This window comes from Mesoplodon bidens (genome assembly GCF_964165515.1).
Source record: "Mesoplodon bidens genome assembly, chromosome: 6".
NCBI classification, from domain to species: Eukaryota; Metazoa; Chordata; class Mammalia; order Artiodactyla; family Ziphiidae; genus Mesoplodon; species Mesoplodon bidens.
In genome coordinates, this window is record NC_138162.1 from 92,448,524 (window position 1) to 92,467,953 (window position 19,430).

At 39.7% G+C, this 19,430-nt stretch overlaps 1 long non-coding RNA gene across 3 annotated transcripts in view; it reads left to right on the plus strand.

The window, feature by feature from the left end:
* The window catches only part of LOC308619425, a 930,003-nt gene that overhangs the window by 868,408 nt on the left and 42,165 nt on the right, over positions 1 to 19,430 (plus strand). The window contains exon 1 of one of the 3 annotated variants that reach the window (XR_014016178.1): positions 15,289 to 15,449. The exons of the other annotated variants lie outside the window; for them this stretch is intronic. This is a non-coding gene — a long non-coding RNA (uncharacterized lncRNA). Of the gene's footprint in view, positions 1 to 15,288; positions 15,450 to 19,430 lie in introns of those variants that run through there. 3 annotated transcript variants of the gene reach the window in all.

The window sequence follows — 19,430 nt, forward strand, 5'->3', positions numbered from 1 at the left end:
GGAAGCCCTAGGTTTTCTTAAGAGAAAAATTTTCCGTATGTAGCTGTGGACCCATTGTGTCTGTGAGAGGAGGTGAGTTCAGGATTTTCTTATGTTGCCATCTGGAACCAGAACTTTTCTAGACTGAATTTTAAACACTCTTCAAATCATGCGACAGCTTGCTGCCTACAGGTTTTTAGAGAAAGTCATAGGAAACTAATTTTTTTTTTTTTTTTTTTTGGTACGCGGGCCTCTCACTGCCACGGCTTCTCCACCGCGGAGCACAGTCTCCGGACGTGCAGGCTCAGCGGCCATGGCTCACGGGCCTAGCCGCTCCACGGCATGTGGGATCCTCCCGGACCGGGGCACAAACCCACGTCCTCTGCATCGGCAGGCGAACTCCCAACCACTGCGCCACCAGGGAAGCCCATGAAAGGAACTTTTTAAATAGTATCAATGCTAAAAGAATTATCCTGGCAGCGTAAACCATTGTGAAGGTTTTCCAAAGTGCTCCTTGACACAGTAGGGCCTCCATGATTGAGATTTGAACTCCTGTGATCTGCTTAATACTGACAAGGTTATTCTAAGGGCTTTGTGCTCTCAAACATGAGCAGCATTTTTTATTACCCTAGATTTCAACGAAACTTCTGAAATGCCAAGAGTTTGCCTGCTGTTCCTAAGCTCGGAGAAATATAATCTGGTCCAGCAGGTCGGAGGACCTTACCTTTGGATGTGGCCCACCATGAATGTGAAATGCTAAGTCTTCATAGCCAGATCATTTGAAATGGCCTTTCAGTTCTTAATTAGTAGATGCTTTCTCTACCACTGACTACCTGGGAGTGACGTGAAGGAGAATTTGCCTAGTTTGCAGGGGGGTGCCTGGGAGAGCGAGTATCACTCACAGTGTGTTAGAAATGAAAGATTGAAGAAAAGATGATTAAAGCCCCAGCAGCTGCCTTCACAAATGAACTTCAGGAGAAAAAGCAGTTTAGTGTAAACGTGGCAAGTCTTCATATTGGAGCTTGATGAAATTAAAGGCAATGCCAGGTAATATAAACCACTGTTGAAGCTTTCTTTTATTAAAACTGGGTTAAAACAAGGAGTAGAAATTTGTCAGGTGCAGTAATTACTTTGGTACTTTACTGATGAAAGCTCTCTTGGGCAAAGCCCTCCTCATCTCTTTTCCATCTCCTCCTAAGTTAGACTTTCAGCTGCTAGAAGAGAATAAATATGAGCTAAGAAGAGGGTAACTTCAAAGCCTATCCATTTATGCATTAAATATTTCTAAGGGCAATACTGGTGATGTTTTCCCTCACTCTTTCAGTTGCCCTGAATTACTACCTTGAGAAAATTTCTAGATTATTTGGTCAATTATATTCTTAGGGGAACAGAGAAACATACATTTTGGTGACCATAGAAACAGGAAAAAAAACTCTGATGAGACAACATCTGTTGCATGTGAAAATACTGTAACCCAGCTGTTGCGGCTAAAGCAGGGGATGGAAGAAGGATACTGGGGCAGTAATAGTGGGATAAAAGAAACTGATAAAGAAGAGAAAAGTCTGTGAGGTCCTTGCTTGTAGTGTGGTCTTTGAAGCAGCATAAATGTCACCTGGAAGAAATCACCTGTTAGAAATGCAGAATCTCAGGCCTTACCCCAGAATACTGAGTCAGAGTCTGCATTTTAATGTGATCTGCAGGTGATTCATATGAACATTCCAGTTTAAAAAACTCTTGATCTATGGGCAGCCCTATAGATGCCCATCTAAGTGCTACCAAAGCCAGGGAGACCTATACAATTCAGAGGATATCCACAGCTTCTCAGAAGGCATTTGCAGAGGGCATGCCAGTGGAAGGAATTACACATTCAGTGCTGCTGAAGATAGCAACAAATAGGTAGAAAAATAGAAATTCACAGGAAATCTTTAATTTTTTAAATTTTATTTAAGTGTAGTTGACTTACAATGTTGTGTTAATTTCTGCTGTACAGCAGTGACTCAGTTATACATATATCTATTCTTTTCCATTATGGTTTATCACAGGATTTTTTAAAATAAATTTTATTTTATTTAGATTTTTTTAAATTTTTGGCTGCATTGAGTCTTCGTTGCTGTGTGCGGGCTATCTCTTGTTGTGGTGAGCAGGGGCTACTCTTTGTTGCAGTGCATGGGCTTCTCATTGCGGTGGCTTGTTGCGGAGCACAGGCTCTAGGTACGCAGGCTCAGTAGTTCTGGCTCGCGGGCTCTAGAGCACAGGCTCAGAAGTTGTGGTGCACGGGCTTAGTTGCCCCGCGGCATGTGGGATCTTCCTGGACCAGGGCTCGAACCCATGTCCCCTGCATTGGCAGGCGGATTCTTAACCACTGTGCCACCGGGGAAGTCCCTATCACAGGATATAGAATATAGTTACCTGTGCTATACAGTAGGACCTTGTTGTTTATCCATTCTGTATATACTAGTTTGTACCTGCTAATCCTAAACTCTCAATACTTCCTTCTCCTACCTCCATCCCCTTTGGCAACCACAAGTCTGTTCTCTGTCTGTGAGTCTCTGTTTCGTAGATATGTTCATTTGTGTCATGGACAAGAAATTTTTATAGTTAAGGCAAGAAAGCTCTCTGCTTTAAGGACTGAAATGGTGCAGTAGTAGAAAGGAGTTAAAACTCTTTGCAGTATATTTACTTGTTATGAAAAAAGGCACCAAATGATCCAAACAAGGGCAGCATGGCTGAGTGTGAGACATGGAGCTCCTGGAAGCAGAAGGGACACTCAGCACCAGGCAGCAAGACAGGGGTGTGGTCCAGGATAAAGGTCTGCTTCTAATCAATTTTTGCTCATAGCTTTTGTAGTGAGGTGGAGTTAACAGTAAGCCCAGACCATGGTCATCCACGTTAATTCTTAGTAATTTACTGCATACCCTTATCTATTCCCATGTGCACTTAAATTAACTCTTGAATAAACTCTACATAATTTGTTCGTAAATAGGTTTTGTTTCTTCACAAGCGTGGGTTCATTTCCCAGCTTTTATATGCCGTGTGACTTTGACCACCTGTATCTTAGCCTCACTTGCCTGTTTCTTCAGCTTTAAAATGGGGATAACAGTAGTACTCACCTCAGAGGTTTGTTTGAGAATTAAATGAATTAGTACATGTTATTTGCTTAAAAGAGCACCTGACATCTAGTTAGGGTTTAATAATTATTAGTTGTGATTATTATAAAGTCTTGAAATAAAAGTATCCATTCAGATACTTAAGGAGAGGCAGCTGAACCAGGAGGATTTAACCAGCACTGGTAATCACTCTGCTAGGACAGATCACCTCAGTTAGACATATTATTTTTAGATGCTCCAGACCTTAAATATGGATAATAACATAAAAATCAGATAGGATTTTGAGTAGTCATAACTTAAATGTATTCTTATATACCTAAGGAATGAACTCCCTGGAAATGGAAAATCCATTACTTACCTTTGCTTCCAGAAATCTCTTTCATTTTCTTGGGTCCTTTCTATCCTTACTCATAGAAAGTATATGGAAGGCCAAGTCCATACCAGTAGTTCTTGGATAAATAGTGATAGCTGAAGTATTGTGGCTGAATTTCACTCCTTTAAAAATTGACTGAGGAATTGAACTTAATTTGTAGCTGTATTATGAACCTTGATCCATGTGACAGGAATACTAGAAAATGATGTAGTGAAATTGTAAAATGTTTAGGATCAGCTGGATCTCATTAAGAATGAGCTATTTGGGCTTCCCTGGTGGTGCAGTGGTTGAGAATCCGTCTGCCGATGCAGGGGACACGGGTTCGTGCCCCGGTCCGGGAAGATCCCACATGCCGCAGAGCGGCTAGGCCCGTGAGCCATGGCCGCTGAGCCTGTGTGTCCGGAGCCTGTGCTCTGCAATGGAAGAGGCCACAACAGCGAGAGGCCCACATACCGAAAAAAAAATAAATGAGCTATTTGAGCTTAAAACCTACTTTAGTGAAAAAATGTTTTTCTCAACTACTTTGCAGTAGTTTTTCATGTGCATTTTGAAGATTTTCCTCTTCCTCTTCCTGCTCCTTCTGCTTTCTTGAGGGGCATTTCTGCAAGGAAATGTCATTATAAACACCATTTGTCATAGGTGATGGCAAGAATCTCCAAAAGCAATGCATGTGAATAGCTCTCCTTGACGAGGCAGGACAGTGATGGAAAGTAGATAAGTTTGACCCATGTTACAGACCGGATGTCTGAAAACTTTTCCTTCTGGTCGTGGTTCTGCTCTGACGTTGCTGTCAGCTCCCTTCTCGAAGCCTCTGTGTCCCATCTATGAAATCTGAACTAAAATATAAAATCACATATTCAACCAACTTAAAATTCTAGGCCTCTATGATTAGGACCCCACACAAAGGAATTATGAAAAGCATTTCTAACCGATTAGTTAAATTTCCCCTAGTTTAGGAGAATTGGGGTCAGGGACCAACACGAGACTACCCTGGGGAGACATGCAGGTTTTTCCTGAATATACTTTACTTGGGTAAATGTAATTTCTGAGAATAATTTCTTTTCTTGATTTTTTTCCTTCAGTCTGGGGCCACGTTGGTCAGCTTTTTTTTTTTTTTTTTTTTTTTTGCTGTACGCGGGCCTCTCACTGTTGTGGCCTCTCCCGTTGCAGAGCACAGGCTCCGGACGCACAGGCTCAGCGACCATGGCTCACAGGCCCAGCCGCTCCGCGGCATGTGGGATCTTCCCGGACCGGGGCACAAACCAGCGTCCCCTGCATCGGCAGGCAGACTGTGCCACTAGGGTAGCCCGGTCAGCCTTTTTGTAATATGAATTTTTATTTTCAAAATGGACTTTCTCACATCTCTCTCTGTACTACTGAAGATGTTGACAATCTATACAAAACCAGAAGAAAGAGGTCTTTGGGACGCTAATGCATTACACTCAGTCCCTTGGCCCAGGTGGCCCAGGTTTGGTGAGGAGGACATGGCAAAGATGCAAGGAAGTCCTGAGCCAGCAGGGAGTACTGTAATTGAATTCCTGGGCAGCCCCTTGCTGCCTTCCAGCCCAGGCACACGTCTTTGCCTTTTTTCTATTTTCTGGCTTCCATAAATAATCCGCAAAGTGGACAGTTGGCGGCCAGAAAATCAATTGGCCCTTATATCTTCTCTAATTAATTTCTCATTGCCAAGCATTCGCAAGGCATTTGTAGGGAATAAACTAACTCTTCTACCTGTTACGGTTCTTTTGATAGATGACAAGACATAGATTCAGGGTGGAACAAACAGGTAAAGTTCTATGGTTGAGTACACTCTATCTGGACTTCCTTTTATCTCGTGTAACTGTAGAGGACAATGTTTTCCCAAATACCATATTATTAATATAAATAATAATTAATTTATATATGGTATCTTTTTTTAACTCTACTTTTTTAAAACTACATTTGTGTTGTGTGACAGAAACTGTGGGTATTATAAGTAAATAGAAAATAGGGATGACAAAATGAAAAGTAAACTCATAAAGTACATGAACATTCCTAAGGCTTTGAAACATGCCTGTGAGGAGACCAGCAGACACATATACTGGGTGGTCAAGAAATATTTAATGGATGAATGGAATTTTCCAAAACAGTTATTTGTATTTCTTCCCACCGTCAGCTTAGGAGATAACCTATTTGTTTTATACTTGCCAATGTTGTTCAATTCTTTTCCATTTTTTAAACAATTTAAGTGATATATTCTTACTACACACCTATGAGAATGGCTAAAATTAAAATATTAAAAATACCAAATGCTGGTGAGAATGTAGAGCAACAGGAACTGTCATCCATTGCTGGTGAGAATGCAAAATTGTACAGCAACACTAGAAAACGGCTTGACAGTTTCATATAAAGGTAAACATATACTTATCATAAGGCTCTGCAAGCACACTCCTAGGTATTTGCCCAAGAGGAATGAAGATTCGTGTTGATATAAAAACTCTACACAAATGCTTAGAGTAGCTCTATTCATAATCACCCTAAACTAGAAACAGCCTAAATGTGGGCTTCAGTGGGCAAGTGAATAAACAGACTGCTGCATTCATGTGATGGAATTCTACTCAGCAGTATAAAGAACAAATTTTTGATGCACATAACAACTTGGATAATCTCAAAGGCACTATGCTGAGTGAAAGAAGCTAACCTCAAAAGACTACATAGAGCATGATTTTCACAAGGAATCAGAACTACAGTTGACCCTTGAATGATATGGGAATTAGGAATGCCAACCCCCCACAAGTCAAAAATCAGAATATGACTTTAGAGTTAGCCTTCCTCATCCACGGTTTTGCATTGGCAGATTCAACCAACCTTGGATCGTGTAGTACTGTAGAATTTACCACTGGAAAAAAAATCCTATATAAGTGGACCTGCGCAATTCAAACCCATGTTGTTCAAGGGTCATCCGTATAGTGCTGGGGAGTAGGTCAGTGGTTGCTAGGGGTTTGAGGCCAGGAGAGTGTGTGACTATAAAGTGAGAGCAATGGGGAGTTTTTTTGGGTGTAATGAAACTGCTCTGTATCCTGACTGTGCTGATGGTTACATGAACCCATACATGTGCTATAATTTATAAAAGTTTACCTCAAAAATGAGCCAATTTTATGGTATAATTTTTTTAACAAAATTTTTAATTAATTAATTTATTTATTTTTGCTGTGTTGGGTCTTCGTTTCTGTGCGAGGGCTTTCTCTAGTTGTGGCAAGCGGGGGCTACTCTTCATTGCGGTGCACGGGCCTCTCACTATCGCGGCCTCTCTTGTTGGTGAGCACAGGCTCCAGATGCGCAGGCTCAGTAGTTGTGGCTCATGGGCCTAGTTGCTCCGCGGCATGTGGGATCCTCCCAGACCAGGGCTCGAACCCGTGTTCCCTGCATTGGCAGGCAGATTCTCAACCACTGTGCCACCAGGGAAGCCCCGGTATAATAAGTTTTAAAACAAAGTGAAAAAAATATACATTCTTATTGAAGACTATTAAACAATAGGAAGCGTAAAAGTAAAATGGAGTCTTCACTCCTCACCTCCCTAACTCATACCAGGATGTGTATCCTTTCAGAGCTATCTATGCTGTTCTGACAGGCTGAGAGTTGCTGGGAAAGACAGCAACTCAGGAGCCACATGGCCTTGATTTGTCCCAGCCCCTCCACTTAATTGTAGCTTTGTGACTTTGGGCAAGTTACTTAACCTCTCTGTTTCTCATGTTTCTCTTTCTTATGTACAAAATGGTGCTTATAGCTTGTTATTTACATAACAAGCACTGTAAGCATTTGCCATTTTTACTATAGGAACATATGACATGCACACGTAAAATAGGTTTGTATTTGTATCGTTTTGACATCTTTTGTTCATTTGACATTACATAATTAATATCTTTCCATGTCAGTATATAAAGATCTTCCCTACTTCTGTGAGTTCCAAAGGCTGCATAGTAGTAGTCTATTATATATATATGAATTAAAATATATTTAATATTACATATTATTTATAAATATATAGTTAATACATTCATATTAAATTTAATATTATATATCCTGTTTATAATATAATATATTTAATAATGTTCTTATTGATGAAGGCACCCTTTTTAACTTAAACTGATTTTTTATTTTTGAAAACTTTTCTCTACCAATCGGATCCCAATGTGCTCGCAATCTTCCAGGATTTGTTCACAGTTCATAGTTCACTGCTGGTACCCTTTTCTCCCTTCTCATCCTCCTCTTCCCCTTTCTCCTTCTTTTAAAAATCTTTTCCATAAGTTCCGTGGGCTTTTTGGGAGGCATTGGACGTGATGTGTGTCTTCAGTCCGTCATCTTGAATCAGAAGCTCTTACCCTCCTAACATCCTTTCTTAAACCCATCCTATGAGTCAGGGGAAGTATTGAGGCAGAAGATTGCAGTGCTTAGGGAAGAAAACTGAACTTAAGCTGGGAAATTTGAGTGTGAATTCTGCTTAGCCATCCATTAGCTGGCTGAAGGTGGGCATTCACTTCACATTCTCTGGTTCTCAGTTTCAACTGTAAAATGATATGCTTAGACTTAGATGAACTCTAAAATTCTGTTACCTCCACTTACAAAATGGTGACACTAAGGCTCACAGAAATGATTTGCCAGTGGTCATCCAGGAAGTGAGATGTAGACTTGAGTCTTGAACACGTGTCTTAGGATTTCAAATCACAGGTGCACCAAGCCAACCTGAGCAATGCCACCTCAAGAACTGAGAGTGAAGGGGACACATCTCTCTGAGAGCCATTTCCTACCATGTGTTGAAGTGGGCACGTGTGCCCCCACACAGAGGCTGTCCCAGGAGGTCGCCTCATGGCTCTTATACGCCTGCTCTCCAGTGGACAGAGCTGTGTTCTAGAACGTTGCCTGCTCCTCCTCTCGTGGGGCGTGGGCGGGGGTGTAGCTCAGCTTGGGCCCAGCACTGAGAAGCAGCCCTGTACAGATGGTGGTGCGGCTGCGTGCACAGTGGTCGAGCCTCCCAGCACTGGAGAGCATGGCTGAGCTGGTTCCGAACTCGCTCTGACAACATTCCTCTCCTGGCAGCCATGTAATCTCTCCTCCAGCCTTGTGCAAGCAAATGGCTTTGCAGCGGCTCCCCTCAGTCCTGGTGTAAGCAAGGTACAAGCATCAGGGCTGTGCATTTGTATACATTTCCCTTATTTGGATCTTTCCACAAGGCCTTCTCTAGATGTCAATTTCCTCCTTCCTTTCCATGGATTTCCCTTTGGGTTGTATGAACATGGTTTTTCTTTTTAGTCAATATTAGGATGATTTTTAAAAATTTGCAGCAAAACCCCTAACTCCTCTAAACACACAAACAAACAAGCCAACAGAAAATCAAACCAGCAAACAGACACATCCTACAAATCCATTAAAAGTGCTTCTTCAACACAATCTCATCAGCCTCTAGTTAGGGGATGGTGTACTTGTTTCTTACACGGTTTAAGAATTGAGTGTTCGTCTGTTGCCACACACCTTTAGCTTCTTTGGAACATGAGCTTCTGGAGTTCTGATCTGTCACTTCATTCTTGCCTCCTTCTTCCTTCTCCATTACCTGGTTCTGTCCATTCCCTGAGTCTCATGCAATTATACCATCTGGCCGACCTTTTGGTTACTCCAGACCAGCTGTTCTAAACTCTGGCTGCACGTTAGAATCACTTGGGGATTGAATTTGTCTTTGTTGGATTCTAGGTGTGCATATATTTAAACATACCTTAAGTGACTTGTACATAGAGGGGTAGGAAATGGATAACATTTGTTAAATGGGATCAACTCCTTCCTTTTTCTACCTACCTAATCTATCTTCTTCCTCTTTTGGTGATTCTCTGAGAGAAAATAGGAGGTTCCCTTGGGCGGTTGTTGGCTTTCAAGCCTTTGATCTGACAATGCATTCATAACTCTCTGGGAGTGTGGTACCCACCCTACAGGCTTATAGTCACTCTTAGAGGTCACAGGATGAACACGAGGTACAGCATGATTTTTCGCTTGCTTTATAATTTTCTCTATATCACTCATTCATAGTTTAGAAACAGTAGATGAATTATGAAGGATTTTTAGACTCCTCAATAAAAGGAGAAGGGGAAAGGGAGCTCTAGGTTGAAGAAATTTGCATAGAAAGAAAGTATGCCCCAGTCACTGCACATTTCAAAATATGTGATATCAGTATTTGAAATGTTTTTGAGTCTGGTTCTTTTTAAAATATTTAGGGACATCCTGGCTGTAAAGACACAAGGCATTTTGCACAGGTTGTATGTTTAAGCTCATGGGAAGAGTCATAAAGCACATCTTCCATATCCACCTTCTGTTGGGTATTGAGAAAACTCTTTTCTCTTCGTCTAAGCACCTGTGTTGAATTTGGTAGCTGCGGTGTTTGGACTGATTCAGCAGTAATTAATCTCCAGGCTAATTATGAGCTCTGTTGTCATTTTGCTAGATGTAATTAAACTGCATAGCTGGAGAAAGTTGGGGAACTCTGGTTTCCAAGAAAACTCTTCCCTGTAACTTGGCAAGGAGCTCAAGAGTGTCAACATAATCAGCCAATTAAATATAAGCTGGAAGCCCGATGTCCTTCAGGATGAGTTTCCATGAAGAAGACAAATATATGTTCACAAGAGGCACCTGCTGTTTTACTGCTGCCTTTTTGGAAAGAGCTTGGAGTATTCTAGAGGTTTTCTCTCATTAATCCTCTTGATAGCTTTATTAAACAGGAAGCAGAGCAAACATTTTAGTCCCTTTCAAACAGATGAGATGATTAACATCGTGAAGGTCAACTGTCTTGTCAAAGAGCATAGTGACCACGGGTCAGAAGAAATTTCAGTAATGTATTTCCTTTAAAAATGTGATGATTGTCTACATTGATTTCTATAGCAACCATCAAATACATGATTATACTAGCATAAAGATATGAATTGGTGAATAAATTCTTTAAGTCTTTTGGGGCCAAGGTTCTGTTCCATTTTTTAGTCTAGGGTAAGGAGATACCCTAACAAACGTGGGTGTTGCTGAATCACACTGGCCTTGGCCTTGCTCAGAAGGGCCACTTTGAAGAGATGAGGAAGAAGGTGCATCTGGTCCGTATTTCCATAAAAATCAGCCCTGGTAACCTGTTTGGCAAATAAGTTGCAGGCTTCCAATGCCTGACATAGCTAGAAAGACATATCGTACTGTGTTATTTTAAATAGGTTTTAATGCTTTACTCTATCTCTGAGCAGACTCTTTGCCTTGGTGTGCACAGAATACATGGTCAAGGAGAAAGCATTTAAAGCATGGGACAGCTACTCTCATTTCTGTGTTTCCAAAAGCATGTGTGGGTGTGTACATGGGCTCCACCAGTGATACTCAAGAACTCAGGATGATTTGGGGAGGTACATTGACTCATATAGGTAGAGTTTTATATTGTTGGATATTTTTCATAGTTTTATTTATGGCAAGGGATTTCCATTTAAAAGAGTAAGGAATAAAAATGTCCTGTTGAAAATAAATTTATCTAAGTAAAACTGTGACCCATATAATTGTTAAATAAATAATGATATGGGTAATGTGTGGGTAGAGGCACAATTATGAAGGTGGCACTCGAATGACTAAGGTTTAGGTCACAGGGGTCTCTATCCATTCTCTCCTACTCCTGGTAAGAGATTTACCTTCTTGATTCCTTTGGCTCTACGGTAATTCCATTTTGTTAAAGGTGGGTCAGCTAAGAAAACTAATGTGTTGTACCATTAAGTCACAAATATGTATTCCGTTGCTATTGCAATAATGAAAAAACAAGGAAAACCACACTTAAACTCTGCCTTGAGTCTCCGAATTAATTTTAGTGCCCAGTCATTTGACTAACAAAAGTTTGGGTCTTACAAACATATGACTTAGTGCCTATAATAATCACAGATTATGATTATTCCCTGAGAGTGTTTATTCTTTCCCTGCTATGCTGAAAACAAACAGCCATAATAATAATTCGGTTTCTTCCTAACCATGGACAAACTAAATGGCAAGAGATCCAGGCTTTGCATATTGACTTTGGTTTGGAAAAATAAGGGAAACTCTAAAGGACAATATGCCAGTCCACATTTCCTGGCACACACAACACGGATAATCTCACTTACCTTGTGCTAAGTGAGAGAAGCCAAACTCAAAATGTTACATACTTGTTGATTACATTTATATGACTTTCTGGACAAAGTAAAACTATGGGGACAGAAAACTTATTAGTGATTGTCAGGGGGCTACAGGTTGACTTCCAAGGGGCAGGGAAAAATTTTCAGGATGCTGGAACTATTCTCTATCTTCATTATGGTGGAGGTTGTAAGACTATATCCATTTGTCAAAACTCTTAGAACTGTATGCTAGAAAGGGTGAATTTTACTGGCTGTAAATTATACCTCAATAAACCTGACCGAAGAACAAATAAATGTTCTTAGTGTTCCATAAGAAGAATTACAAGTAAAATATGAAATAATAGTCAAACCAAAACGAAAAGCCACAAATACCAGCAAATCATTTCTTGAGGGTGGAGAAAATCAGTCTCAAATTTCAAATTGATTTACCTTGATAGACAGCCTCTTAATCTGTATGTCTAGAGTGAAAATATCAAGTGTATCCTTTTATACAAACTGTTTCCATTCAATCTTTTTTTTTTTTGTTCATGACTAGATTCATTTCAGCCCTACTGCTCCTCATAGTTTGAACAATTTATCATGCCAAAGCGTGCTTTCTCTGGTTGGGTATTATATTAGTACATCACTGTCAATGATTGCCCTGTAGCAGTTTTTTTCATATAAAACACACTCTACCTTTGGTACAATTAGGGAATGCCTAAGAGTGGAAATGATGGAGAAATTAGGAACATATAAACTTTTGGAGATAACGAACGTACTCCGAATTAGTTCGGAATGGCCAACTTTTAAAATAGTGTGATCAGGTACAGATGTTTGTAGCCCCTCTTACCTTGCATGTCCCCCTGTCCCCATGCTCATGAGATTGTATGGAAAATTTTGGCTCCCCTGGGTGTCTTCAGTCTGTGAGTTCCTTAGGAGCAAGAGACATATTCATTTTTGTATCCTATTTCCTAGCACAGTGCTTGTAGGAACTAAAAATTACTTCTGAATGAATAAGTGAAAACTTATGGCTTTCTAAGTATCTTAAATGAATCATTTCCATGTAAAAACGGACTTTTGCAAGGAGTTGGGCAAGTGACATGAATTCTGACATGCCAAGATGGACACGTGAGGCCATATGTCTGTGATACTGTAGGTGTAGCTTTTCTTGGAGGCATGTGGCTGGACTTGAAGTCTTCTTGAAACTTGTTCTAGTTGCTGGTTGGTTAAAGTAAGAACTACTCAAAGCTTTTAATGCATTAATTAAAATTTGTTTAAAGTAGTATAATAATGAAAATTAAGTCATTTAGGAAAAAAAATGATGCATTTTTAAAGGTTCCTCTGCCTTGCAAATATAATGAATTATCAAAGGTTACACATATTTTATAGACACTGTTTTCTTTCTTTTTCTTTTTTTTTTTTTTTTTTTGCAGTATGCGGGCCTCTCACTGTTGTGGCCTCTCCCATTGCGGAGCACAGGCTCCGGACGCACAAGCTCAGCGGCCATGGCTCACGGGCCCAGCCGCTCCGCGGCATGTGGGATCTTCCCGGACCGGGACACGAACCCGTGTCCCCTGCACCGGCAGGCGGACTCCCAACCACTGCGCCACCAGGGAAGCCCTAGACACTGTTTTTATAGGACTAATTGACTTTCTTTTGAAGCACTGGTATATTGTTGCAATTCAGATCATTCCATAGTTCAAATAAGAGGTCCCTTTTCCTCATGGCTTTTTAGGGAAGTCTTTTAAAGTAATACATGAAAATCTGATTAATATATAGTCTGGTTTTCATAATTGTATCTGTTGTGATTCAAGGACTGATTTAAGATTTCTATTTCATTTTATTTTTCTTGTTTTGTGGCAATCACAGACAGTTAGCCATGTTCACCTTCTGATACCTATGACACAATTTTCATATCACAGAAGGCAGAACTCACCTTACCAAGCCCTCAGGATTGTTTACTGATTATAGACTCAGTTAATTCTTCTCAAACAGTGCAAACAGTCAAGGTCAGCTCCTTTTTGTTGATTTGTTTCCAAGAGGCCTCGTAGGATACTGCCCACCTCTGTAGCTCCATTTCACAATTGATCTTGGCTGTGTTTCCCTTCACACATTGTATTTATCATCATTTCACTTATCCCAGACTTACTAATCAATACACCAATTAACAAATATTTGCTGAGTTCTTTTTGTGGTGGCACATGATATTTATCTTGCCCAGGAGACATTGCCTTTCCTATGGTAACTACATTTAGGTTTCCCTTTGGGGCGTCTCTCCCTACATCTCTCAGTCATGTGCTTTGGAAGCAGCAGAGCTCCAGCAGTGGGCACATGACTCAGACTGGCCAATCAGTGTAGTCCATTTCTCTGGCCCCAGTGAATTGTGTGGTGATGGGCACACGACATAAAACAGTCCATTAGGAATGAATTCCATGACTTTGGACTAAAACTGTTGGGAAGAGAAGCTGGCTTTCTCCCAGGGTTACTAACCAGGTGCAGTATTTCTGGGGCTATCTTTAATCCCACTATTAGAGGATCTTTGAAGAATGAAGCCAATATAGAGAAAACCAGACCCAAGGAATGGAGAAAGAAATTCTTATGTCCCTTTAAAAAGCCTAATCCGGGCTTCCCTGGTGGCGCAGTGGTTGAGAGTCTGCCTGCTGATGCAGGGGACGTGGGTTCGTGCCCCGGTCTGGGAGGATTCCACATGCCGCGGAGCGGCTGGGCCCGTGAGCCATGGCCGCTGAGCCTGTGCGTCCAGAGCCTGTGCTCCGCAACGGAAGAGGCCACAACAGTGAGAGGCCCATGTACCAAAGAAACAAAAAACAAAAAAGCCTGATCCAACTGTGTCTGAAGCTGATATCAGGCTACACGTGTACCTTAGAACATACACAATTTCTGTCCTTCACTAAAAAGGACTACTGATTAAAATACTCACATGTGCAAAGATTCTGAAAAATACAAATTTCTGGTTTCCAAGGGTTTACAATAGATCAGAAAGAATAAAATAGAATCATATCAAGTTAGCATTACTCTTCAAAAGTATGCTATTTTTTCTCTCTATCCCTGAAATTATTCAGGATTGTTTGCATATATTCCTTTCTTCAAAGATAGATTGCAGAGAAGAGAGCCTGGTCTTCTATTCACCTCCTTTTTCTTAATATCTAGCAAAGTGCTTGTACATGGAAAACAGTCAATAAATTTTTATTGAATTTATCTGAAAAGACAACTAGTGGTACTCGGGGATTTATGGTAAATGCCAAATGAGTAGTTTAGATCATGACATCCTATTTTATGTTAAATCACATTTTTTGTCCTCTGGGCCAGGTCTTCATTCAGATTGCTACCACTAGATAATTTGTGTTTTGTTTTGCTTTCTTGAACAAAGCCATGGCTCAATACTAGACAGAGGCAGCTTTGTGGGGATAGAAGAAGGGGAATTGAGAAAGCCTCCAGGGATTTATGTTTTACAAGGAATATGCTCCATTATCAAAATAATGTTAAATTATCTTGTTCACTTATCAACTTTAAATTGATAAACCATAAAATTTTAATGAGGAAAAGAGAGAGGAAGATTCACTCCTAATAATCAAAAGTATATGCAATAATAATAATATCTTGATCATAATCATTGTTTTTGACCTTTCCTAGCTCAAATAACTCAGCCACTTTTACATAGTTGCAGTGTAGAACCATTTTGTCACTAGTTAATTAGAACCAAATGCCCTGACAAGGTCTGATTCTTTCTTTATTCTCAGAGCTGTGAATCTTTTTTCTTCCTGGACCAAACTAAAGTGAACTTCGTTCCTGTCTGATATTTATCCAGCTTCAAAAGTGGAAGCACCTGAAGCTACTTTGTTCAAGGTAAGTGAACTAGATATCTGCAGTTAATATTTGTTTATTTTAAATTTTAATCGATACAGGCATGTGTGGTCTTATATGAGGATGCATATAAAACAATGCTCAAAACAATGCTTTTATTACAGTAGCTAAGATTCACACAAGGAACTGAAAATGCATGAGTGATATTCAACACCTCTATCTTTTTCTCTTGGGTTATGTCATTCTATAGGATGAAATAATGATGGTTAAAGTTTAATTCGTTTCTATGTTTTTTTAACAACTTTATTGGAGTATAATTGCTTCACAGTGGTGTGCTAGTTTCTGCTCTATAACAAAGTGAATCAGCTATACATACACATATATCCCCATATCTCCTCCCTCTTGCGTCTCCCTCCCACCCTCCCTTCCCCACCCCTCTAGGTGGTCACAAAGCACTGAGCTGATCTCCCTGTGCTATGCGGCTGCTTCCCACTAGCTATCTAGCTATCACTAGCTATCTATTTGACATTTGATAGTGTATATATATCCATGCCACACTCTCACTTCACCCAGCTTCTCCCTCCCTGTGTCCTCAAGTCCATTCTCTACGTCTGTGTCTTTATTCCTGTCCTGCTCCTAGGTTCTTCAGAACCTTTTTTTTTTTTTTTTAGATTCCATATATATGTGTTAGCATATGGTATTTGTCTTTCTCTTTCTGACTTACTTCACTCTGTATGACAGACTCTAGGTCTATCCACCTCACTACAAATAACTCAATTTCGTCTCTTTTTATGGCTGAGTAATATTCCATTGTATATATGTGCCACATCTTCTTTATCCACTCATCTGTCGATGGACACTTAGGTCACTTCCATGTCCTGGCTATTGTAAATAGAGCTGCAATGAACATTTTGGTACATGACTCTTTTTGAATTATGGTTTTCTCAGGGTATATGCCCAGTAGTGGGATTGCTGGGTCATATGGTAGTTCTATTTTTAGTTTTTTAAGGAATCTCCATACTGTTCTCCATAGTGGCTGTATCAATTTACATTCCCACCAACAGTGCAAGAAGATTCCCTTTTCTCCACACCCTCTCCAGCATTTCTTGTTTCTAGATTTTTTGATGATGGCCCCTCTGACTGGTGTGAGGTGATATGTCATTGTAGTTTTGATTTGCATTTCTCTAATGATTAGTGATGTTGAGCATCCTTTCATGTGTTTGTTGGCAATCTGTATATCTTCTTTGGAGAAATGTCTATTTAGGTCTTCTCATTTTTGGATGGGGTTGTTTTTTTGATATTGAGCTGCATGAGCTGCTTGTAAACTTTGGAGATTAATCCTTTGTCAGTTGCTTCAAATATTTGCAAATATTTTGCAAATATTTTCTCCCATTCTGAGGGTTGTCTTTTCATCTTGTTTATGGCTTCCTTTGCTGTGCAAAAGTTTTTAAGTTTCATTAGGTCTCATTTGTTTATTTTTGTTTTTATTTCCATTTGTCTAGGAGGTGGGTCAAAAAGGATCTTGCTGTGATTTATGTCATAGAGTGTTCTGCCTAGGTTTTCCTCCCTTTCTATGGTTTTATTAGATAACTAACATCATAGGTTTTTCATGAGACGGACCCCTGAAATAAGTTTGAATTTCAGCACCACCATTTGTCAGAGCTGTTAATTGTAGACAAGTCACTTACCTTTTCCAGCCTGTTTTCTCATCTGTTCCTCATGGAGTTGCTGTGAGGACCAAGTATTCTAATGTATGTGAGGTCAAAGGACAATGGTAGTAGTAGTAAGAGTTACAGATTAGCTGGAGTAGTAATTCTGTACAAGCTTCCTTATATCCTCCCTAGGAAACTTGATGTAAAGGCAATTCCATTTTTCCCCAATGTTGAATGGGCCATATGGCTGGCTAGGCCCCCTCTTTCTTTACATTCCACCTGTATCCCTCAGGGATGCATATGCGGTTGAACTAGTATCCTTCCAGGATGGAGGGAAACTGTTCTTCAGTTCAGGGTACACCTCTAGGAAACATGAGAATGACAAATAATAAAAAAGAACCAGCCCCAAATGCTGTCAAATTGTGAGTACAAAACTAATGTTGGTTTTCATGTCGCTGAATTTTTTGTTAAAGGAATTAAATTCTAACAAAACTAGCTTTGGTCAAAGAAGTTGACCCAATTTCATACAAGAAATAAGGATGTTACTGGGAATTGAACAGTTTATTGCTAGAATAATAAAGACGACAAGAGGAAGAATTATGGTCTCTTTTGTTCTCTCTTGAATCCCAGCTGCTAAAGTTGTGCCTGGACTATAAGAGGTGCTCAGTATATAATTATTGAATAAATGAGTGAATGCTGCTAAAAAAATAACAGGTGGACTTGGGCTGATTTTTAAGCATGATAAGTGTGCCATGTAAAATAAACTAGATAGAAGCAACATAGTTAAGCCAGGAAGCTGAAATTCCTCTTCTCTGAAGATCTCTAAGAGTAGGTTCAACTCCCATTTCTCCAAGATCCTGTCAGTTTACCTTTTGAAAAGAGGATAGGCCAGATATATTCTGAGGTTGAAAGGCTCTAGAACTCTCATGGAAAGTTCCATATATGTGTGAAAGGTGTTTCCTCATCTTGGAACTTGGAGAGCTTTGCCAGGCACCACAAATATTTATCCACAGTTAGTCTTTTACCCCCAATCATGCCTTAAGACAGATTTTCCTGCTACAGATCCATTTTGCTTCTGACACTCTTTTGTTGCAAGCCACCAGTTACCTGTGTGTGCAGGTGCTAATGACCCCAGTGATATTTATTCATAGTTCACTTTTCCTTCACAGAAAGCAGGAAACAGTTCCTCATTAGTATCTGGGCCATATGTAAATAGCTGAATGACATTGTTGCGTTCTGTCCGCAAAGGAGAGCAATTTTGCTCAGGGTTTCACAGATAATACTGATTTTTTTTGTGTCCCAGATCATGTTCAGGATATCATCATACATTGTGGTTCTACTTTCCTTTTGAAAATAATGTAGTAGATCAAAGTACTTATTTCTTTTATGTGAATAATGCTTTATTCATTTAAACTCCTAATATGAAACAAGAATATTTATTAAAAGATTTCATGGAAATTTGGGGTAGAAAACAGTGCTCGTTTTATAAGCTATTGGAAATCAAATGGTAATTATTTTGAGAAAGAACTTTCTTATTACCATGGTGGGCTACTGACAATTGTTTAGGATAAGGTAACTAATTTAATAATTAAGTGACTATATTTGTTGCCCAAATCTCTGAAAATGGACAGGTTTCATGTTAAATGGTCTAATGTATATGAAGCCAAAGCACAATTTTTGTTGTTTTTCTTGTTTGATTACTTAATAGATACAGTACCAGAAACAAACCACAGCCTAGAAGCCCCCATCATAGCTAGAATACATCTCAGGAAGACATAATTGGAAGATAGGTTTGAACCAATGAAACCCACAGAGAAGAAAGATACCATTACAGATTTAAAGATCATATATCTTATACACTTTAAGATAAAGTTGATGAATCTGAAGGACCCAGATCAGTAAAGCCAATTTAGTCACATTGCATATGTAAAGAAAAGACAATGGGTCTAGTGAAACTAAGATGACTAACATAGCAAAAGACTTCAGTGCTCTCTAGTTTGCTTTGAAGGTATAATTTATGAAGATGCTTTAAGGTCATATGTAATACAAATGACAGTATTTCTAGAGATATATTTGTGCTCTGTAGGATTCATGAGTAATAATGCCTGGAGCACTCCAACAAAGGTAGTTGCATGAATTAATGGAGCAATCTGGGCATCAGTCCAATAAAAATGTTGGCTGAATGCTTCCTTGGGGGGAAAAGATGCTGAGAACAGGAGAGTTATAAGCAATTGATGCTGGTTAAATAGAACATCTTCCTTACTCTTTTCAGCTTGCTTCTGAACTAAGTCAGCTGTGTGTCTTTGAGAGAGGACGAAGAAGACTTTAAGGGGCAAGTTTACTTTAATGCAAAGAGTCAATTTTCAAGTAA